The sequence below is a fragment of the Rhinichthys klamathensis genome, unplaced genomic scaffold (assembly GCF_029890125.1).
Source record: "Rhinichthys klamathensis goyatoka isolate OS25496 unplaced genomic scaffold, OSU_Roscu_1.1 h1tg000313l_1, whole genome shotgun sequence".
Classification (NCBI taxonomy): Eukaryota; Metazoa; Chordata; class Actinopteri; order Cypriniformes; family Leuciscidae; genus Rhinichthys; species Rhinichthys klamathensis.
In genome coordinates this window covers 319746-339934 of record NW_026606831.1, presented here as the reverse complement: position 1 = coordinate 339934, position 20189 = coordinate 319746, and the positions used below count along the sequence as shown (strand labels likewise).

The 20189-nt window shown below is 42.2% G+C and overlaps 29 non-coding genes across 29 annotated transcripts; all 29 read right to left on the bottom strand.

Moving 5' to 3' along the window:
- Nucleotides 1-504: 504 nt before the first annotated feature.
- trnar-ucu (transfer RNA arginine (anticodon UCU)) lies at nt 505-593 on the bottom strand. Its single transcript is given in 2 exon segments — nt 505-540; nt 557-593. It is a non-coding gene; the product is annotated as a tRNA-Arg (tRNA).
- Nucleotides 594-734: 141 nt separating this feature from the next.
- On the bottom strand, nt 735-808 carry trnat-ugu (transfer RNA threonine (anticodon UGU)). Its single transcript has one exon. It is a non-coding gene; the product is annotated as a tRNA-Thr (tRNA).
- An 838-nt stretch (nt 809-1646) lies between these two features.
- On the bottom strand, nt 1647-1720 carry trnat-cgu (transfer RNA threonine (anticodon CGU)). Its single transcript has one exon. It is a non-coding gene; the product is annotated as a tRNA-Thr (tRNA).
- A 727-nt stretch (nt 1721-2447) lies between these two features.
- On the bottom strand, nt 2448-2521 carry trnat-agu (transfer RNA threonine (anticodon AGU)). Its single transcript has one exon. It is a non-coding gene; the product is annotated as a tRNA-Thr (tRNA).
- Nucleotides 2522-3032: 511 nt separating this feature from the next.
- On the bottom strand, nt 3033-3121 carry trnar-ucu (transfer RNA arginine (anticodon UCU)). Its single transcript is given in 2 exon segments — nt 3033-3068; nt 3085-3121. It is a non-coding gene; the product is annotated as a tRNA-Arg (tRNA).
- A 141-nt stretch (nt 3122-3262) lies between these two features.
- On the bottom strand, nt 3263-3336 carry trnat-ugu (transfer RNA threonine (anticodon UGU)). Its single transcript has one exon. It is a non-coding gene; the product is annotated as a tRNA-Thr (tRNA).
- Nucleotides 3337-4179: 843 nt separating this feature from the next.
- Nucleotides 4180-4253, bottom strand: trnat-cgu (transfer RNA threonine (anticodon CGU)). Its single transcript has one exon. It is a non-coding gene; the product is annotated as a tRNA-Thr (tRNA).
- A 726-nt stretch (nt 4254-4979) lies between these two features.
- trnat-agu (transfer RNA threonine (anticodon AGU)) lies at nt 4980-5053 on the bottom strand. The gene has a single exon. It is a non-coding gene; the product is annotated as a tRNA-Thr (tRNA).
- A 512-nt stretch (nt 5054-5565) lies between these two features.
- On the bottom strand, nt 5566-5712 carry trnar-ucu (transfer RNA arginine (anticodon UCU)). Its single transcript has 2 exons — nt 5676-5712; nt 5566-5601 (listed from the first exon to the last, which is right to left on the bottom strand). It is a non-coding gene; the product is annotated as a tRNA-Arg (tRNA).
- A 141-nt stretch (nt 5713-5853) lies between these two features.
- Nucleotides 5854-5927, bottom strand: trnat-ugu (transfer RNA threonine (anticodon UGU)). The gene has a single exon. It is a non-coding gene; the product is annotated as a tRNA-Thr (tRNA).
- Nucleotides 5928-6768: 841 nt separating this feature from the next.
- Nucleotides 6769-6842, bottom strand: trnat-ugu (transfer RNA threonine (anticodon UGU)). Its single transcript has one exon. It is a non-coding gene; the product is annotated as a tRNA-Thr (tRNA).
- A 727-nt stretch (nt 6843-7569) lies between these two features.
- On the bottom strand, nt 7570-7643 carry trnat-agu (transfer RNA threonine (anticodon AGU)). Its single transcript has one exon. It is a non-coding gene; the product is annotated as a tRNA-Thr (tRNA).
- Nucleotides 7644-8155: 512 nt separating this feature from the next.
- trnar-ucu (transfer RNA arginine (anticodon UCU)) lies at nt 8156-8244 on the bottom strand. The gene is given in 2 exon segments: nt 8156-8191; nt 8208-8244. It is a non-coding gene; the product is annotated as a tRNA-Arg (tRNA).
- A 141-nt stretch (nt 8245-8385) lies between these two features.
- trnat-ugu (transfer RNA threonine (anticodon UGU)) lies at nt 8386-8459 on the bottom strand. The gene has a single exon. It is a non-coding gene; the product is annotated as a tRNA-Thr (tRNA).
- Nucleotides 8460-9297: 838 nt separating this feature from the next.
- Nucleotides 9298-9371, bottom strand: trnat-cgu (transfer RNA threonine (anticodon CGU)). The gene has a single exon. It is a non-coding gene; the product is annotated as a tRNA-Thr (tRNA).
- Nucleotides 9372-10098: 727 nt separating this feature from the next.
- Nucleotides 10099-10172, bottom strand: trnat-agu (transfer RNA threonine (anticodon AGU)). Its single transcript has one exon. It is a non-coding gene; the product is annotated as a tRNA-Thr (tRNA).
- A 741-nt stretch (nt 10173-10913) lies between these two features.
- trnat-ugu (transfer RNA threonine (anticodon UGU)) lies at nt 10914-10987 on the bottom strand. Its single transcript has one exon. It is a non-coding gene; the product is annotated as a tRNA-Thr (tRNA).
- An 840-nt stretch (nt 10988-11827) lies between these two features.
- On the bottom strand, nt 11828-11901 carry trnat-cgu (transfer RNA threonine (anticodon CGU)). Its single transcript has one exon. It is a non-coding gene; the product is annotated as a tRNA-Thr (tRNA).
- Nucleotides 11902-12627: 726 nt separating this feature from the next.
- trnat-agu (transfer RNA threonine (anticodon AGU)) lies at nt 12628-12701 on the bottom strand. Its single transcript has one exon. It is a non-coding gene; the product is annotated as a tRNA-Thr (tRNA).
- Nucleotides 12702-13213: 512 nt separating this feature from the next.
- Nucleotides 13214-13302, bottom strand: trnar-ucu (transfer RNA arginine (anticodon UCU)). Its single transcript is given in 2 exon segments — nt 13214-13249; nt 13266-13302. It is a non-coding gene; the product is annotated as a tRNA-Arg (tRNA).
- A 141-nt stretch (nt 13303-13443) lies between these two features.
- trnat-ugu (transfer RNA threonine (anticodon UGU)) lies at nt 13444-13517 on the bottom strand. Its single transcript has one exon. It is a non-coding gene; the product is annotated as a tRNA-Thr (tRNA).
- Nucleotides 13518-14352: 835 nt separating this feature from the next.
- On the bottom strand, nt 14353-14426 carry trnat-cgu (transfer RNA threonine (anticodon CGU)). The gene has a single exon. It is a non-coding gene; the product is annotated as a tRNA-Thr (tRNA).
- Nucleotides 14427-15153: 727 nt separating this feature from the next.
- trnat-agu (transfer RNA threonine (anticodon AGU)) lies at nt 15154-15227 on the bottom strand. Its single transcript has one exon. It is a non-coding gene; the product is annotated as a tRNA-Thr (tRNA).
- Nucleotides 15228-15968: 741 nt separating this feature from the next.
- On the bottom strand, nt 15969-16042 carry trnat-ugu (transfer RNA threonine (anticodon UGU)). Its single transcript has one exon. It is a non-coding gene; the product is annotated as a tRNA-Thr (tRNA).
- Nucleotides 16043-16882: 840 nt separating this feature from the next.
- On the bottom strand, nt 16883-16956 carry trnat-cgu (transfer RNA threonine (anticodon CGU)). Its single transcript has one exon. It is a non-coding gene; the product is annotated as a tRNA-Thr (tRNA).
- A 726-nt stretch (nt 16957-17682) lies between these two features.
- On the bottom strand, nt 17683-17756 carry trnat-agu (transfer RNA threonine (anticodon AGU)). Its single transcript has one exon. It is a non-coding gene; the product is annotated as a tRNA-Thr (tRNA).
- A 512-nt stretch (nt 17757-18268) lies between these two features.
- trnar-ucu (transfer RNA arginine (anticodon UCU)) lies at nt 18269-18357 on the bottom strand. Its single transcript is given in 2 exon segments — nt 18269-18304; nt 18321-18357. It is a non-coding gene; the product is annotated as a tRNA-Arg (tRNA).
- A 141-nt stretch (nt 18358-18498) lies between these two features.
- trnat-ugu (transfer RNA threonine (anticodon UGU)) lies at nt 18499-18572 on the bottom strand. The gene has a single exon. It is a non-coding gene; the product is annotated as a tRNA-Thr (tRNA).
- An 841-nt stretch (nt 18573-19413) lies between these two features.
- On the bottom strand, nt 19414-19487 carry trnat-ugu (transfer RNA threonine (anticodon UGU)). The gene has a single exon. It is a non-coding gene; the product is annotated as a tRNA-Thr (tRNA).
- Nucleotides 19488-20189: the final 702 nt, after the last annotated feature.

Genomic DNA, 20189 nt, shown 5'->3' with positions numbered 1-20189 from the left:
TGTGTGTAAATGGGTGTTCAGAAATTCAACCAGCGTTGGTCACGCGGTGAACTCGCGACCAGTCCCGTGTGAGCGTGTGTGCTTCGAATTTGATGAGTTTAAGCAACTGCTACAATGGCCAGTTGTCTAATCTTACAATTCTCTTCTGTGTGTGTAAGCGAAAAACCCCAAGGGGGATTCCACGTGTGTGCGCTTATCTAAATGGACAATGTTTGTCTTGTCACCTTCGGAGGGGTTCTTCCACGTGATTCTGATTCCAAGATGGGCCCTTTGGTCACATGTCTGTGTCATATGTGATAAGCAATGCATTTCTTTGTTTAACCATTCGTGGCAAACGCCCGTGAAGTGAATCAGAGTCAGTAATTCAATCAAGTCCCATGCCCTTTACTTTTGTCAGAGTCTCTGAATTAAAAGAATGCAAAACCAGCAGTTTAGGAAAAATGGCAGATCTGACCATGGCTACATTGTCCAACACAAAGACATCTGAGCAAAAGAGGGAATGCACGACTCTGGTGGGACTCGAACCCACAACCTTTGAATACCTCCATTCACAACCTAGAAGTCCAATGCGCTATCCATTGCGCCACAGAGCCACAAAAAGCCAAGCTTTAAGACGCTATTGCATGCACATCACTTCTTAGATTTCCACTTTTTGTGCAGATACACACTGTTCAGCATCCAAAGATTTACGTATGTAAAAAGGGTAGGTGAGCGGTGCCCACATGCCACGGCACAGGCACTGCTGGGATTCGAGCCCAGAATCTCCTGTTTACAAGGCAGGCGCTTTTACCAACTAAGCCACAGCGCCACTTGCTAAACCTTCTGCGATGTGTTGGAATAAAAAGTAAAAAAAAAAAAAAAAAAGAGGTTGCAGGTCAGGAAAATAGCGGATTACATCATGAAAGAGGTTAGGGGATTATTTCCAAAACCCGAGATATCCGAGGGAATATCTGAAACTCTCAATACTTGTGTCTGAAATGTTTTTGGAATCTCCAGTTACAATCCATCTAAACTCTGTCTCAGCTTGGAGAAATGGAAAGTAATTTTTGCTATGCTTTCAGCTGATCTGAAAGACAAAATCCCGAAAGATTTTCATGAATTAAATATTCATATTTGTAAAGACTGTTTTGAACACACATCCAGAGGCTAGATCTCAACAATAGGAAGTAGCAGATTTTGGCCTAAGCCAGTGGTTTTCAAACCATTCTCGAAACCTCCCAGACGCTATACATTTTCGTTATCCTCCTTATTTCAAAACGGTTAATTGAGCTAATTACTAGAGTACTCTGTGATCCGAGTTGGCTGTGTCCAATAAGGGAGATGAGCAGAATGTGAGGGGTAGGCTTCTGAAGTAGTTTGTGGACCCCAGTTTTGAACATATGTCTGACTCACAGAGACATCAGAGCAAAAGAGGCCATTCACACTTCTGGTGGGACTCAAAACCACAACCAGGGAATTTCTCCATTCGCATCCTAGAAGTCCAAAGCTCCATCAATTGCACCACAGAGCCATAAAATGACCCACTTCAAGGAAGTATTGCATGCGCAGCGCTTCTTCGTTTTTCCAATTTTGTGCAGGTACACACTGTTCGGCATGCAAAGACTTTCATATGTGAAAAGTTTAAGCACTCCCATATCCTGTGGCATAGGCACTGCTGGGATTTGAACCCAGGATCTCCTGTTTACGATACAGGCGCTTTGACCAGCTAAGCCACAGCGCCAGTTACAAAAGTGCGGTGAAATTTGTCAATAAAACAAGTCTAAAAGAGGTAGCACATGAGGAAAAAAGCTGATTACGTTATGAAAGAGGTCCCTTAGAGGTAAGAGGATTGTTTCCAAAACATGATGGCCTTTCAGGCCTCAAGGGAATGTCTGAACTCATTTCATTTTGGCTCTACACTCTCAAACACTCATGCCTAAAATGTTTCCTGAGCTTTCTTCTGATATGAAAGGGCAAAATCCAGAAAGATATCCATGTATTATTCTTCATATATGTAAAGACTTTGTTTGTACAAATATCCATAGGCTTGACTTTATCAATAGGTAGTAGCAGATTTCGGCCCTAAGCCAGGGGCTTGCAAACCATTCTTGAAGCGCATCTGCACCACATATATGTTTTTATTATCTCTCTCTCATTTAAAACAGGTGAATCAAATAATTGACTGATTAGTAACGTACTCAATGATCTGACTTGTGTGTGCCCAATAAGGAAAACAAGAAAAATGTGCTGTGTCGGCTCCTGAAAAAGTTGGAAAACCCCAGGTTTAAGCAAATGTCAGTCTGGCAAAGACGTCTATGCAAAGGGACACCATTCGTGACTCAGGTGGGACCCAAAAACCAACAACCTTTATAAAGCCTTCATTTGCAACCGAGAGGTCCAGATTGTCTTTCCTGCCAAGACTTTAACATCTGAAAAGGTTGAACGACTACTCTTAGAAGCCACAGATTAGGCACTGCTGGGATTCGAACCCAGGATCTCCTGTTTACTAGACAGGCGCTTTGACCAACTAAGCCACAGCGCCAGGTGCTGTCCCTGATTCGATGCTTTTGTATACAAAGTCTAAAAGAGGTAGCACGTCAGGAGAATAGCTGATTACATCATGAATATGTCCCTTTGAAGTCAGAGGGTTATTTCCAAAACCTGAAAGGTGTGCAGGCTTCTGTTCAGGGACATGGGAATATCTCAAACCATTTCATTTTGGATCGAAACTCTCAGTTACGATACATCTAAACGCTGTTTCAGCTAGGAGAAATGGAAAGCATGTCTTTTTTCTTTTGCTAGTTAGGTGGCCAACAATAGGTAGTTGCAGATTTTGGCCTGAGCCATTGGATTTCAACCCATTCTTGTTATCTCCCTTATTTAAATAGGTGACTTAAGCTAATTAGTAGAGTACTCTATGATCCGAGTTGGGTGTGTGCAATAAGCGAAATAAGCAGAGCGGGAAGGGGATGCTTCAGAAGTAGTTTGTGGATCCAAGGGTTTAAGCGTATGCTTGTCCAACACAAAGACATCTGAGCAAAAGAGGGTATGCACGACTCTGGTGGGACTCGAACCCACAACCTTTGAATACCTCCATTCACAACTTAGAAGTACAATGCGCTATCCATTGCGCCACAGAGCCTCAAAAAGCCAAGCTTTAAGACGCTATTGCATGCACATCACTTCTTAGATTTCCACTTTTTGTGCAGATACACACTGTTCAGCATCCAAAGATTTACGTATGTAAAAAGGGTAGGTGAGCGGTGCCCACATCCCAAGGCACAGGCACTGCTGGGATTCGAACCCAGAATCTCCTGTTTACAAGACAGGCGCTTTGACCAACTAAGCCACAGTGCCACTTGCTAAACCTTCTGCGATGTGTTGGAATAAAAAGTAAAAAAAACAAAAACAAAAAAAGAGGTTGCAGGTCAGGAAAATAGCGGATTACATCATGAAAGAGGTTAGGGGATTATTTCCAAAACCCGAGATATCCGGGGGAATATCTGAAACTCTCAATACTTGTGTCTGAAATGTTTTTGGAACCTCCAGTTACAATCCATCTAAACTCTGTCTCAGCTTGGAGAAATGGAAAGCAATTTTTGCTATGCTTTCAGCTGATCTGAAAGACAAAATCCCGAAAGATTTTCATGAATTAAATATTCATATTTGTAAAGACTGTTTTGAACACACATCCAGAGGCTAGATCTAAACAATAGGAAGTAGCAGATTTTGGCCTAAGCCAGTGGTTTTCAAACCATTCTCGAAACCTCCCAGACGCTATACATTTTCGTTATCCTCCTTATTTCAAAACGGTGAATTGAGCTAATTACTAAGTACTCTCTGTGATCCGAGTTGGCTGTGTCCAATAAGGGAGATGAGCAGAATGTGAGGGGTAGGCTTCTGAAGTAGTTTGTGGACCCCAGTTTTGAACATATGTCTGACTCACAGAGACATCAGAGCAAAAGAAGCCATTCACACTTCTGGTGGGACTCAAAACCACAACCAGGGAATTTCTCCATTCGCATCCTAGAAGTCCAAAGCTCCATCAATTGCACCACAGAGCCATAAAATGACCCACTTCAAGGAAGTATTGCATGCGCAGCGCTTCTTCGTTTTTCCAATTTTGTGCAGGTACACACTGTTCGGCATGCAAAGACTTTCATATGTGAAAAGTTTAAGCACTCCCATATCCTGTGGCATAGGCACTGCTGGGATTTGAACCCAGGTTCTCCTGTTTACGAGACAGGCGCTTTGACCAGCTAAGCCACAGCGCCAGTTACAAAAGTGCGGTGAAATTTGTCAGTAAAACAAGTCTAAAAGAGGTAGCACATGAGGAAAAAAGCTGATTACGTTATGAAAGAGGTCCCTTAGAGGTAAGAGGATTGTTTCCAAAACATGATGGCCTTTCAGGCCTCAAGGGAATGTCTGAACTCATTTCATTTTGGCTCTACACTCTCAACACTCATGCCTAAAATGTTTCCTGTGCTTTCTTCTGATATGAAAGGGCAAAATCCAGAAAGATATCCATGTATTATTCTTCATATATGTAAAGACTTTGTTTGTACAAATATCCATAGGCTTGACTTTATCAATAGGTAGTAGCAGATTTCGGCCCTAAGCCAGGGGCTTGCAAACCATTCTTGAAGCGCATCTACACCACATATATGTTTTTATTATCTCTCTCTCATTTAAAACAGGTGAATCAAATAATTGACTGATTAGTAACGTACTCAATGATCTGACTTGTGTGTGCCCAATAAGGAAAACAAGAAAAATGTGCTGTGTCGGCTCCTGAAAAAGTTGGAAAACCCCAGGTTTAAGCAAATGTCAGTCTGGCAAAGACGTCTATGCAAAGGGACACCATTCGTGACTCAGGTGGGACCCAAAAACCAACAACCTTTATAAAGCCTTCATTTGCAACCGAGAGGTCCAGATTGTCTTTCCTGCCGAGACTTTAACATCTGAAAAGGTTGAACGACTACTCTTAGAAGCCACAGATTAGGCACTGCTGGGATTCGAACCCAGGATCTCCTGTTTACTAGACAGGCACTTTGACCAACTAAGCCACAGTGCCAGGTGCTGTCCCTGATTCGATGCTTTTGTATACAAAGTCTAAAAGAGGTAGCACGTCAGGAGAATAGCTGATTACATCATGAATATGTCCCTTTGAAGTTAGAGGGTTATTTCCAAAACCTGAAAGGTGTGCAGGCTTCTGTTCAGGGACATGGGAATATCTCAAACCATTTCATTTTGGATCGAAACTCTCAGTTACGATACATCTAAACGCTGTTTCAGCTAGGAGAAATGGAAAGCATGTTTTTTTTTCTTTTGCTAGGTAGGTGGCCAACAATAGGTAGTTGCAGATTTTGGCCTGAGCCATTGGATTTCAACCCATTCTTGTTATCTCCCTTATTTAAATAGGTGACTTAAGCTAATTAGTAGAGTACTCTATGATCCGAGTTGGGTGTGTGCAATAAGCGAAATAAGCAGAGCGTGAAGGGGATGCTTCAGAAGTAGTTTGTGGATCCAAGGGTTTAAGCGTATGCTTGTCCAACACAAAGACATCTAAGCAAAAGAGGGTATGCACGACTCTGGTGGGACTCGAACCCACAACCTTTGAATACCTCCATTTGAATACCTCCACATCTAAGCAAAAGAGGGTATGCACGACTCTGGTGGGACTCGAACCCACAACCTAGAAGTCCAATGCGCTATCCATTGCGCCAAAGAGCCACAAAAAGCCAAGCTTTAAGATGCTATTGCATGCACATCACTTTTTAGATTTCCACTTTTTGTGCAGATACACACTGTTCAGCATCCAAAGATTTACGTATGTAAAAAGAGTAGGTGAGCGGTTCCCACATCCCACGGCACAGGCACTGCTGGGATTCGAACCCAGAATCTCCTGTTTACAAGACAGGCGCTTTGACCAACTAAGCCACAGCGCCACTTGCTAAACCTTCTGCGATGTGTTGGAATAAAAGGTAAAAAAACAAAAACAAAAAAAGAGGTTGCAGGTCAGGAAAATAGCGGATTACATCATGAAAGAGGTTAGGGGATTATTTCCAAAACCCGAGATATCCGGGGGAATATCTGAAACTCTCAATACTTGTGTCTGAAATGTTTTTGGAACCTCCAGTTACAATCCATCTAAACTCTGTCTCAGCTTGGAGAAATGGAAAGCAATTTTTGCTATGCTTTCAGCTGATCTGAAAGACAAAATCCCGAAAGATTTTCATGAATTAATTATTCATATTTGTAAAGACTGTTTTGAACACACATCCAGAGGCTAGATCTCAACAATAGGAAGCAGCAGATTTTGGCCTAAGCCAGTGGTTTTCAAAGCATTCTCGAAACCTCCCAGACGCTATACATTTTCGTTATCCTCCTTATTTCAAAACGGTGAATTGAGCTAATTACTAGAGTACTCTGTGATCCGAGTTGGCTGTGTCCAATAAGAGAGGTGAGCAGAATGTGAGGGGTAGGCTTCTGAAGTAGTTTGTGGACCCCAGTTTTGAACATATGTCTGACACACAGAGACATCAGAGCAAAAGAGGCCATTCACACTTCTGGTGGGACTCAAAACCACAACCAGGGAATTTCTCCATTCGCATCGTAGAAGTCCAAAGCTCCATCAATTGCACCACAGAGCCATAAATTGACCCACTTCAAGGAAGTATTGCCTGCGCAGCGCTTCTTCGTTTTTCCAATTTTGTGCAGGTACACACTGTTCGGCATGCAAAGACTTTCATATGTGAAAAGTTTAAGCACTCCCACATCCTGTGGCATAGGCACTGCTGGGATTTGAACCCAGGATCTCCTGTTTACAAGACAGGCGTTTTGACCAGCTAAGCCACAGCGCCAGTTACAAAAGTGTGGTGAAATTTGTCGGTAAAACAAGTCTAAAAGAGGTAGCACATGAGGAAAAAAGCTGATTACGTTATGAAAGAGGTCCCTTAGAGGTAAGAGGATTGTTTCCAAAACATGATGGCCTTTCAGGCCTCAAGGGAATGTCTGAACTCATTTCATTTTGGCTCTACACTCTCAAACACTCATGCCTAAAATGTTTCCTGAGCTTTCTTCTGATATGAAAGGGCAAAATCCAGAAAGATATCCATGTATTATTCTTCATATATGTAAAGACTTTGTTTGTACAAATATCCATAGGCTTGACTTTATCAATAGGTAGTAGCAGATTTCGGCCCTAAGCCAGGGGCTTGCAAACCATTCTTGAAGCGCATCTGCACCACATATATGTTTTTATTATCTCTCTCTCATTTAAAACAGGTGAATCAAATAATTGACTGATTAGTAACGTACTCAATGATCTGACTTGTGTGTGCCCAATAAGGAAAACAAGAAAAATGTGCTGTGTCGGCTCCTGAAAAAGTTGGAAAACCCCAGGTTTAAGCAAATGTCAGTCTGGCAAAGACGTCTATGCAAAGGGACACCATTCGTGACTCAGGTGGGACCCAAAAACCAACAACCTTTATAAAGCCTTCATTTGCAACCGAGAGGTCCAGATTGTCTTTCCTGCCGAGACTTTAACATCTGAAAAGGTTGAACGACTACTCTTAGAAGCCACAGATTAGGCACTGCTGGGATTCGAACCCAGGATCTCCTGTTTACTAGACAGGCGCTTTGACCAACTAAGCCACAGCGCCAGGTGCTGTCCCTGATTCGATGCTTTTGTATACAAAGTCTAAAAGAGGTAGCACGTCAGGAGAATAGCTGATTACATCATGAATATGTCCCTTTGAAGTCAGAGGGTTATTTCCAAAACCTGAAAGGTGTGCAGGCTTCTGTTCAGGGACATGGGAATATCTCAAACCATTTCATTTTGGATCGAAACTCTCAGTTACGATACATCTAAACGCTGTTTCAGCTAGGAGAAATGGAAAGCATGTTTTTTTTTCTTTTGCTAGGTAGGTGGCCAACAATAGGTAGTTGCAGATTTTGGCCTGAGCCATTGGATTTCAACCCATTCTTGTTATCTCCCTTATTTAAATAGGTGACTTAAGCTAATTAGTAGAGTACTCTATGATCCGAGTTGGGTGTGTGCAATAAGCGAAATAAGCAGAGCGTGAAGGGGATGCTTCAGAAGTAGTTTGTGGATCCAAGGGTTTAAGCGTATGCTTGTCCAACACAAAGACATCTGAGCAAAAGAGGGAATGCACGACTCTGGTGGGACTCGAACCCACAACCTTTGAATACCACCATTCACAACCTAGAAGTCCAATGCGCTATCCATTGCGCCACAGAGCCACAAAAAGCCAAGCTTTAAGACGCTATTGCATGCACATCATTTCTTAGATTTCCACTTTTTGTGCAGATACACACTGTTCAGCATCCAAAGATTTACGTATGTAAAAAGGGTAGGTGAGCGGTGCCCACATGCCACGGCACAGGCACTGCTGGGATTCGAGACCAGAATCTCCTGTTTACAAGACAGGCGCTTTGACCAACTAAGCCACAGCGCCACTTGCTAAACCTTCTGCGATGTGTTGGAATAAAAAGTAAAAAAAAAAAAAAAAAAGAGGTTGCAGGTCAGGAAAATAGCGGATTACATCATGAAAGAGGTTAGGGGATTATTTCCAAAACCCGAGATATCCGAGGGAATATCTGAAACTCTCAATACTTGTGTCTGAAATGTTTTTGGAACCTCCAGTTACAATCCATCTAAACTCTGTCTCAGCTTGGAGAAATGGAAAGTAATTTTTGCTATGCTTTCAGCTGATCTGAAAGACAAAATCCCGAAAGATTTTCATGAATTAAATATTCATATTTGTAAAGACTGTTTTGAACACACATCCAGAGGCTAGATCTCAACAATAGGAAGTAGCAGATTTTGGCCTAAGCCAGTGGTTTTCAAACCATTCTCGAAACCTCCCAGACGCTATACATTTTCGTTATCCTCCTTATTTCAAAACGGTTAATTGAGCTAATTACTAGAGTACTCTGTGATCCGAGTTGGCTGTGTCCAATAAGGGAGATGAGCAGAATGTGAGGGGTAGGCTTCTGAAGTAGTTTGTGGACCCCAGTTTTGAACATATGTCTGACTCACAGAGACATCAGAGCAAAAGAGGCCATTCACACTTCTGGTGGGACTCAAAACCACAACCAGGGAATTTCTCCATTCGCATCCTAGAAGTCCAAAGCTCCATCAATTGCACCACAGAGCCATAAAATGACCCACTTCAAGGAAGTATTGCATGCGCAGCGCTTCTTCGTTTTTCCAATTTTGTGCAGGTACACACTGTTCGGCATGCAAAGACTTTCATATGTGAAAAGTTTAAGCACTCCCATATCCTGTGGCATAGGCACTGCTGGGATTTGAACCCAGGATCTCCTGTTTACGATACAGGCGCTTTGACCAGCTAAGCCACAGCGCCAGTTACAAAAGTGCGGTGAAATTTGTCAATAAAACAAGTCTAAAAGAGGTAGCACATGAGGAAAAAAGCTGATTACGTTATGAAAGAGGTCCCTTAGAGGTAAGAGGATTGTTTCCAAAACATGATGGCCTTTCAGGCCTCAAGGGAATGTCTGAACTCATTTCATTTTGGCTCTACACTCTCAAACACTCATGCCTAAAATGTTTCCTGAGCTTTCTTCTGATATGAAAGGGCAAAATCCAGAAAGATATCCATGTATTATTCTTCATATATGTAAAGACTTTGTTTGTACAAATATCCATAGGCTTGACTTTATCAATAGGTAGTAGCAGATTTCGGCCCTAAGCCAGGGGCTTGCAAACCATTCTTGAAGCGCATCTGCACCACATATATGTTTTTATTATCTCTCTCTCATTTAAAACAGGTGAATCAAATAATTGACTGATTAGTAACATACTCAATGATCTGACTTGTGTGTGCCCAATAAGGAAAACAAGAAAAATGTGCTGTGTCGGCTCCTGAAAAAGTTGGAAAACCCCAGGTTTAAGCAAATGTCAGTCTGGCAAAGACGTCTATGCAAAGGGACACCATTCGTGACTCAGGTGGGACCCAAAAACCAACAACCTTTATAAAGCCTTCATTTGCAACCGAGAGGTCCAGATTGTCTTTCCTGCCGAGACTTTAACATCTGAAAAGGTTGAACGACTACTCTTAGAAGCCACAGATTAGGCACTGCTGGGATTCGAACCCTGGATCTCCTGTTTACTAGACAGGCGCTTTGACCAACTAAGCCACAGCGCCAGGTGCTGTCCCTGATTCGATGCTTTTGTATACAAAGTCTAAAAGAGGTAGCACGTCAGGAGAATAGCTGATTACATCATGAATATGTCCCTTTGAAGTCAGAGGGTTATTTCCAAAACCTGAAAGGTGTGCAGGCTTCTGTTCAGGGACATGGGAATATCTCAAACCATTTCATTTTGGATCGAAACTCTCAGTTACGATACATCTAAACGCTGTTTCAGCTAGGAGAAATGGAAAGCATGTCTTTTTTCTTTTGCTAGTTAGGTGGCCAACAATAGGTAGTTGCAGATTTTGGCCTGAGCCATTGGATTTCAACCCATTCTTGTTATCTCCCTTATTTAAATAGGTGACTTAAGCTAATTAGTAGAGTACTCTATGATCCGAGTTGGGTGTGTGCAATAAGCGAAATAAGCAGAGCGGGAAGGGGATGCTTCAGAAGTAGTTTGTGGATCCAAGGGTTTAAGCGTATGCTTGTCCAACACAAAGACATCTGAGCAAAAGAGGGTATGCACGACTCTGGTGGGACTCGAACCCACAACCTTTGAATACCTCCATTCACAACTTAGAAGTACAATGCGCTATCCATTGCCCCACAGAGCCACAAAAAGCCAAGCTTTAAGACGCTATTGCATGCACATCACTTCTTAGATTTCCACTTTTTGTGCAGATACACACTGTTCAGCATCCAAAGATTTACGTATGTAAAAAGGGTAGGTGAGCGGTGCCCACATCCCAAGGCACAGGCACTGCTGGGATTCGAACCCAGAATCTCCTGTTTACAAGACAGGCGCTTTGACCAACTAAGCCACAGTGCCACTTGCTAAACCTTCTGCGATGTGTTGGAATAAAAAGTAAAAAAACAAAAACAAAAAAAGAGGTTGCAGGTCAGGAAAATAGCGGATTACATCATGAAAGAGGTTAGGGGATTATTTCCAAAACCCGAGATATCCGGGGGAATATCTGAAACTCTCAATACTTGTGTCTGAAATGTTTTTGGAACCTCCAGTTACAATCCATCTAAACTCTGTCTCAGCTTGGAGAAATGGAAAGCAATTTTTGCTATGCTTTCAGCTGATCTGAAAGACAAAATCCCGAAAGATTTTCATGAATTAAATATTCATATTTGTAAAGACTGTTTTGAACACACATCCAGAGGCTAGATCTCAACAATAGGAAGTAGCAGATTTTGGCCTAAGCCAGTGGTTTTCAAACCATTCTCGAAACCTCCCAGACGCTATACATTTTCGTTATCCTCCTTATTTCAAAACGGTGAATTGAGCTAATTACTAAGTACTCTGTGATCCGAGTTGGCTGTGTCCAATAAGGGAGATGAGCAGAATGTGAGGGGTAGGCTTCTGAAGTAGTTTGTGGACCCCAGTTTTGAACATATGTCTGACTCACAGAGACATCAGAGCAAAAGAAGCCATTCACACTTCTGGTGGGACTCAAAACCACAACCAGGGAATTTCTCCATTCGCATCGTAGAAGTCCAAAGCTCCATCAATTGCACCACAGAGCCATAAAATGACCCACTTCAAGGAAGTATTGCATGCGCAGCGCTTCTTCGTTTTTCCAATTTTGTGCAGGTACACACTGTTCGGCATGCAAAGACTTTCATATGTGAAAAGTTTAAGCACTCCCATATCCTGTGGCATAGGCACTGCTGGGATTTGAACCCAGGATCTCCTGTTTACGAGACAGGCGTTTTGACCAGCTAAGCCACAGCGGCAGTTGCAAAAGTGTGGTGAAATTTGTCAGTAAAACAAGTCTAAAAGAGGTAGCACATGAGGAAAAAAGCTGATTACGTTATGAAAGAGGTCCCTTAGAGGTAAGAGGATTGTTTCCAAAACATGATGGCCTTTCAGGCCTCAAGGGAATGTCTGAACTCATTTCATTTTGGCTCTACACTCTCAACACTCATGCCTAAAATGTTTCCTGAGCTTTCTTCTGATATGAAAGGGCAAAATCCAGAAAGATATCCACGTATTATTCTTCATATATGTAAAGACTTTGTTTGTACAAATATCCATAGGCTTGACTTTATCAATAGGTAGTAGCAGATTTCGGCCCTAAGCCAGGTGCTTGCAAACCATTCTTGAAGCGCATCTGCACCACATATATGTTTTTATTATCTCTCCCTCATTTAAAACAGGTGAATCAAATAATTGACTGATTAGTAACGTACTCAATGATCTGACTTGTGTGTGCCCAATAAGGAAAACAAGAAAAATGTGCTGTGTCGGCTCCTGAAAAAGTTGGAAAACCCCAGGTTTAAGCAAATGTCAGTCTGGCAAAGACGTCTATGCAAAGGGACACCATTCGTGACTCAGGTGGGACCCAAAAACCAACAACCTTTATAAAGCCTTCATTTGCAACCGAGAGGTCCAGATTGTCTTTCCTGCCGAGACTTTAACATCTGAAAAGGTTGAACGACTACTCTTAGAACCCACAGATTAGGCACTGCTGGGATTCGTACCCAGGATCTCCTGTTTACTAGACAGGCGCTTTGACCAACTAAGCCACAGCGCCAGGTGCTGTCCCTGATTCGATGCTTTTGTATACAAAGTCTAAAAGAGGTAGCACGTCAGGAGAATAGCTGATTACATCATGAATATGTCCCTTTGAAGTTAGAGGGTTATTTCCAAAACCTGAAAGGTGTGCAGGCTTCTGTTCAGGGACATGGGAATATCTCAAACCATTTCATTTTGGATCGAAACTCTCAGTTACGATACATCTAAACGCTGTTTCAGCTAGGAGAAATGGAAAGCATGTTTTTTTTTCTTTTGCTAGGTAGGTGGCCAACAATAGGTAGTTGCAGATTTTGGCCTGAGCCATTGGATTTCAACCCATTCTTGTTATCTCCCTTATTGAAATAGGTGACTTAAGCTAATTAGTAGAGTACTCTATGATCCGAGTTGGGTGTGTGCAATAAGCGAAATAAGCAGAGCGTGAAGGGGATGCTTCAGAAGTAGTTTGTGGATCCAAGGGTTTAAGCGTATGCTTGTCCAACACAAAGACATCTGAGCGAAAGAGGGAATGCACAACTCTGGTGGGACTCGAACCCACAACCTTTGAATACCTCCATTCACAACCTAGAAGTCCAATGCGCTATCCATTGCGCCACAGAGCCACAAAGAGCCAAGCTTTAAGACGCTATTGCATGCACATCACTTCTTAGATTTCCACTTTTTGTGCAGATACACACTGTTCAGCATCCAAAGATTTACGTATGTAAAAAGGGTAGGTGAGCGGTGCCCACATGCCACGGCACAGGCACTGCTGGTTTTCGAACCCAGAATCTCCTGTTTACAAGACAGGCGCTTTGACCAACTATGCCACAGCGCCACTTGCTAAACCTTCTGCGATGTGTTGGAATAAAAAAATAAAATAAAAAAAAAGAGGTTGCAGGTCAGGAAAATAGCGGATTACATCATGAAAGAGGTTAGGGGATTATTTCCAAAACCCGAGATATCCGAGGGAATATCTGAAACTCTCAATACTTGTGTCTGAAATGTTTTTGGAACCTCCAGTTACAATCCATCTAAACTCTGTCTCAGCTTGGAGAAATGGAAAGTAATTTTTGCTATGCTTTCAGCTGATCTGAAAGACAAAATCCCGAAAGATTTTCATGAATTAAATATTCATATTTGTAAAGACTGTTTTGAACACACATCCAGAGGCTAGATCTCAACAATAGGAAGTAGCAGATTTTGGCCTAAGCCAGTGGTTTTCAAACCATTCTCGAAACCTCCCAGACGCTATACATTTTCGTTATCCTCCTTATTTCAAAACGGTTAATTGAGCTAATTACTAGAGTACTCTGTGATCCGAGTTGGCTGTGTCCAATAAGGGAGATGAGCAGAATGTGAGGGGTAGGCTTCTGAAGTAGTTTGTGGACCCCAGTTTTGAACATATGTCTGACTCACAGAGACATCAGAGCAAAAGAGGCCATTCACACTTCTGGTGGGACTCAAAACCACAACCAGGGAATTTCTCCATTCGCATCCTAGAAGTCCAAAGCTCCATCAATTGCACCACAGAGCCATAAAATGACCCACTTCAAGGAAGTATTGCATGCGCAGCGCTTCTTCGTTTTTCCAATTTTGTGCAGGTACACACTGTTCGGCATGCAAAGACTTTCATATGTGAAAAGTTTAAGCACTCCCATATCCTGTGGCATAGGCACTGCTGGGATTTGAACCCAGGATCTCCTGTTTACGATACAGGCGCTTTGACCAGCTAAGCCACAGCGCCAGTTACAAAAGTGCGGTGAAATTTGTCAATAAAACAAGTCTAAAAGAGGTAGCACATGAGGAAAAAAGCTGATTACGTTATGAAAGAGGTCCCTTAGAGGTAAGAGGATTGTTTCCAAAACATGATGGCCTTTCAGGCCTCAAGGGAATGTCTGAACTCATTTCATTTTGGCTCTACACTCTCAAACACTCATGCCTAAAATGTTTCCTGAGCTTTCTTCTGATATGAAAGGGCAAAATCCAGAAAGATATCCATGTATTATTCTTCATATATGTAAAGACTTTGTTTGTACAAATATCCATAGGCTTGACTTTATCAATAGGTAGTAGCAGATTTCGGCCCTAAGCCAGGGGCTTGCAAACCATTCTTGAAGCGCATCTGCACCACATATATGTTTTTATTATCTCTCTCTCATTTAAAACAGGTGAATCAAATAATTGACTGATTAGTAACATACTCAATGATCTGACTTGTGTGTGCCCAATAAGGAAAACAAGAAAAATGTGCTGTGTCGGCTCCTGAAAAAGTTGGAAAACCCCAGGTTTAAGCAAATGTCAGTCTGGCAAAGACGTCTATGCAAAGGGACACCATTCGTGACTCAGGTGGGACCCAAAAACCAACAACCTTTATAAAGCCTTCATTTGCAACCGAGAGGTCCAGATTGTCTTTCCTGCCGAGACTTTAACATCTGAAAAGGTTGAACGACTACTCTTAGAAGCCACAGATTAGGCACTGCTGGGATTCGAACCCTGGATCTCCTGTTTACTAGACAGGCGCTTTGACCAACTAAGCCACAGCGCCAGGTGCTGTCCCTGATTCGATGCTTTTGTATACAAAGTCTAAAAGAGGTAGCACGTCAGGAGAATAGCTGATTACATCATGAATATGTCCCTTTGAAGTCAGAGGGTTATTTCCAAAACCTGAAAGGTGTGCAGGCTTCTGTTCAGGGACATGGGAATATCTCAAACCATTTCATTTTGGATCGAAACTCTCAGTTACGATACATCTAAACGCTGTTTCAGCTAGGAGAAATGGAAAGCATGTCTTTTTTCTTTTGCTAGTTAGGTGGCCAACAATAGGTAGTTGCAGATTTTGGCCTGAGCCATTGGATTTCAACCCATTCTTGTTATCTCCCTTATTTAAATAGGTGACTTAAGCTAATTAGTAGAGTACTCTATGATCCGAGTTGGGTGTGTGCAATAAGCGAAATAAGCAGAGCGGGAAGGGGATGCTTCAGAAGTAGTTTGTGGATCCAAGGGTTTAAGCGTATGCTTGTCCAACACAAAGACATCTGAGCAAAAGAGGGTATGCACGACTCTGGTGGGACTCGAACCCACAACCTTTGAATACCTCCATTCACAACTTAGAAGTACAATGCGCTATCCATTGCCCCACAGAGCCACAAAAAGCCAAGCTTTAAGACGCTATTGCATGCACATCACTTCTTAGATTTCCACTTTTTGTGCAGATACACACTGTTCAGCATCCAAAGATTTACGTATGTAAAAAGGGTAGGTGAGCGGTGCCCACATCCCAAGGCACAGGCACTGCTGGGATTCGAACCCAGAATCTCCTGTTTACAAGACAGGCGCTTTGACCAACTAAGCCACAGTGCCACTTGCTAAACCTTCTGCGATGTGTTGGAATAAAAAGTAAAAAAACAAAAACAAAAAAAGAGGTTGCAGGTCAGGAAAATAGCGGATTACATCATGAAAGAGGTTAGGGGATTATTTCCAAAACCCGAGATATCCGGGGGAATATCTGAAACTCTCAATACTTGTGTCTGAAATGTTTTTGGAACCTCCAGTTACAATCCATCTAAACTCTGTCTCAGCTTGGAGAAATGGAAAGCAATTTTTGCTATGCTTTCAGCTGATCTGAAAGACAAAATCCCGAAAGATTTTCATGAATTAAATATTCATATTTGTAAAGACTGTTTTGAACACACATCCAGAGGCTAGATCTCAACAATAGGAAGTAGCAGATTTTGGCCTAAGCCAGTGGTTTTCAAACCATTCTCGAAACCTCCCAGACGCTATACATTTTCGTTATCCTCCTTATTTCAAAACGGTGAATTGAGCTAATTACTAAGTACTCTGTGATCCGAGTTGGCTGTGTCCAATAAGGGAGATGAGCAGAATGTGAGGGGTAGGCTTCTGAAGTAGTTTGTGGACCCCAGTTTTGAACATATGTCTGACTCACAGAGACATCAGAGCAAAAGAAGCCATTCACACTTCTGGTGGGACTCAAAACCACAACCAGGGAATTTCTCCATTCGCATCGTAGAAGTCCAAAGCTCCATCAATTGCACCACAGAGCCATAAAATGACCCACTTCAAGGAAGTATTGCATGCGCAGCGCTTCTTCGTTTTTCCAATTTTGTGCAGGTACACACTGTTCGGCATGCAAAGACTTTCATATGTGAAAAGTTTAAGCACTCCCATATCCTGTGGCATAGGCACTGCTGGGATTTGAACCCAGGTTCTCCTGTTTACGAGACAGGCGCTTTGACCAGCTAAGCCACAGCGCCAGTTACAAAAGTGCGGTGAAATTTGTCAGTAAAACAAGTCTAAAAGAGGTAGCACATGAGGAAAAAAGCTGATTACGTTATGAAAGAGGTCCCTTAGAGGTAAGAGGATTGTTTCCAAAACATGATGGCCTTTCAGGCCTCAAGGGAATGTCTGAACTCATTTCATTTTGGCTCTACACTCTCAACACTCATGCCTAAAATGTTTCCTGTGCTTTCTTCTGATATGAAAGGGCAAAATCCAGAAAGATATCCATGTATTATTCTTCATATATGTAAAGACTTTGTTTGTACAAATATCCATAGGCTTGACTTTATCAATAGGTAGTAGCAGATTTCGGCCCTAAGCCAGGGGCTTGCAAACCATTCTTGAAGCGCATCTACACCACATATATGTTTTTATTATCTCTCTCTCATTTAAAACAGGTGAATCAAATAATTGACTGATTAGTAACGTACTCAATGATCTGACTTGTGTGTGCCCAATAAGGAAAACAAGAAAAATGTGCTGTGTCGGCTCCTGAAAAAGTTGGAAAACCCCAGGTTTAAGCAAATGTCAGTCTGGCAAAGACGTCTATGCAAAGGGACACCATTCGTGACTCAGGTGGGACCCAAAAACCAACAACCTTTATAAAGCCTTCATTTGCAACCGAGAGGTCCAGATTGTCTTTCCTGCCGAGACTTTAACATCTGAAAAGGTTGAACGACTACTCTTAGAAGCCACAGATTAGGCACTGCTGGGATTCGAACCCAGGATCTCCTGTTTACTAGACAGGCACTTTGACCAACTAAGCCACAGTGCCAGGTGCTGTCCCTGATTCGATGCTTTTGTGTACAAAGTCTAAAAGAGGTAGCACGTCAGGAGAATAGCTGATTACATCATGAATATGTCCCTTTGAAGTTAGAGGGTTATTTCCAAAACCTGAAAGGTGTGCAGGCTTCTGTTCAGGGACATGGGAATATCTCAAACCATTTCATTTTGGATCGAAACTCTCAGTTACGATACATCTAAACGCTTTTTCAGCTAGGAGAAATGGAAAGCATGTTTTTTTTTCTTTTGCTAGGTAGGTGGCCAACAATAGGTAGTTGCAGATTTTGGCCTGAGCCATTGGATTTCAACCCATTCTTGTTATCTCCCTTATTTAAATAGGTGACTTAAGCTAATTAGTAGAGTACTCTATGATCCGAGTTGGGTGTGTGCAATAAGCGAAATAAGCAGAGTGTGAAGGGGATGCTTCAGAAGTAGTTTGTGGATCCAAGGGTTTAAGCGTATGCTTGTCCAACACAAAGACATCTAAGCAAAAGAGGGTATGCACGACTCTGGTGGGACTCGAACCCACAACCTTTGAATACCTCCATTCACAACCTAGAAGTCCAATGCGCTATCCATTGCGCCACAGAGCCACAAAAAGCCAAGCTTTAAGATGCTATTGCATGCACATCACTTTTTAGATTTCCACTTTTTGTGCAGATACACACTGTTCAGCATCCAAAGATTTACGTATGTAAAAAGAGTAGGTGAGCGGTTCCCACATCCCACGGCACAGGCACTGCTGGGATTCGAACCCAGAATCTCCTGTTTACAAGACAGGCGCTTTGACCAACTAAGCCACAGCGCCACTTGCTAAACCTTCTGCGATGTGTTGGAATAAAAGGTAAAAAAACAAAAACAAAAAAAGAGGTTGCAGGTCAGGAAAATAGCGGATTACATCATGAAAGAGGTTAGGGGATTATTTCCAAAACCCGAGATATCCGGGGGAATATCTGAAACTCTCAATACTTGTGTCTGAAATGTTTTTGGAACCTCCAGTTACAATCCATCTAAACTCTGTCTCAGCTTGGAGAAATGGAAAGCAATTTTTGCTATGCTTTCAGCTGATCTGAAAGACAAAATCCCGAAAGATTTTCATGAATTAATTATTCATATTTGTAAAGACTGTTTTGAACACACATCCAGAGGCTAGATCTCAACAATAGGAAGCAGCAGATTTTGGCCTAAGCCAGTGGTTTTCAAAGCATTCTCGAAACCTCCCAGACGCTATACATTTTCGTTATCCTCCTTATTTCAAAACGGTGAATTGAGCTAATTACTAGAGTACTCTGTGATCCGAGTTGGCTGTGTCCAATAAGAGAGGTGAGCAGAATGTGAGGGGTAGGCTTCTGAAGTAGTTTGTGGACCCCAGTTTTGAACATATGTCTGACACACAGAGACATCAGAGCAAAAGAGGCCATTCACACTTCTGGTGGGACTCAAAACCACAACCAGGGAATTTCTCCATTCGCATCGTAGAAGTCCAAAGCTCCATCAATTGCACCACAGAGCCATAAATTGACCCACTTCAAGGAAGTATTGCCTGCGCAGCGCTTCTTCGTTTTTCCAATTTTGTGCAGGTACACACTGTTCGGCATGCAAAGACTTTCATATGTGAAAAGTTTAAGCACTCCCACATCCTGTGGCATAGGCACTGCTGGGATTTGAACCCAGGATCTCCTGTTTACAAGACAGGCGTTTTGACCAGCTAAGCCACAGCGCCAGTTACAAAAGTGTGGTGAAATTTGTCGGTAAAACAAGTCTAAAAGAGGTAGCACATGAGGAAAAAAGCTGATTACGTTATGAAAGAGGTCCCTTAGAGGTAAGAGGATTGTTTCCAAAACATGATGGCCTTTCAGGCCTCAAGGGAATGTCTGAACTCATTTCATTTTGGCTCTACACTCTCAAACACTCATGCCTAAAATGTTTCCTGAGCTTTCTTCTGATATGAAAGGGCAAAATCCAGAAAGATATCCATGTATTATTCTTCATATATGTAAAGACTTTGTTTGTACAAATATCCATAGGCTTGACTTTATCAATAGGTAGTAGCAGATTTCGGCCCTAAGCCAGGGGCTTGCAAACCATTCTTGAAGCGCATCTGCACCACATATATGTTTTTATTATCTCTCTCTCATTTAAAACAGGTGAATCAAATAATTGACTGATTAGTAACGTACTCAATGATCTGACTTGTGTGTGCCCAATAAGGAAAACAAGAAAAATGTGCTGTGTCGGCTCCTGAAAAAGTTGGAAAACCCCAGGTTTAAGCAAATGTCAGTCTGGCAAAGACGTCTATGCAAAGGGACACCATTCGTGACTCAGGTGGGACCCAAAAACCAACAACCTTTATAAAGCCTTCATTTGCAACCGAGAGGTCCAGATTGTCTTTCCTGCCGAGACTTTAACATCTGAAAAGGTTGAA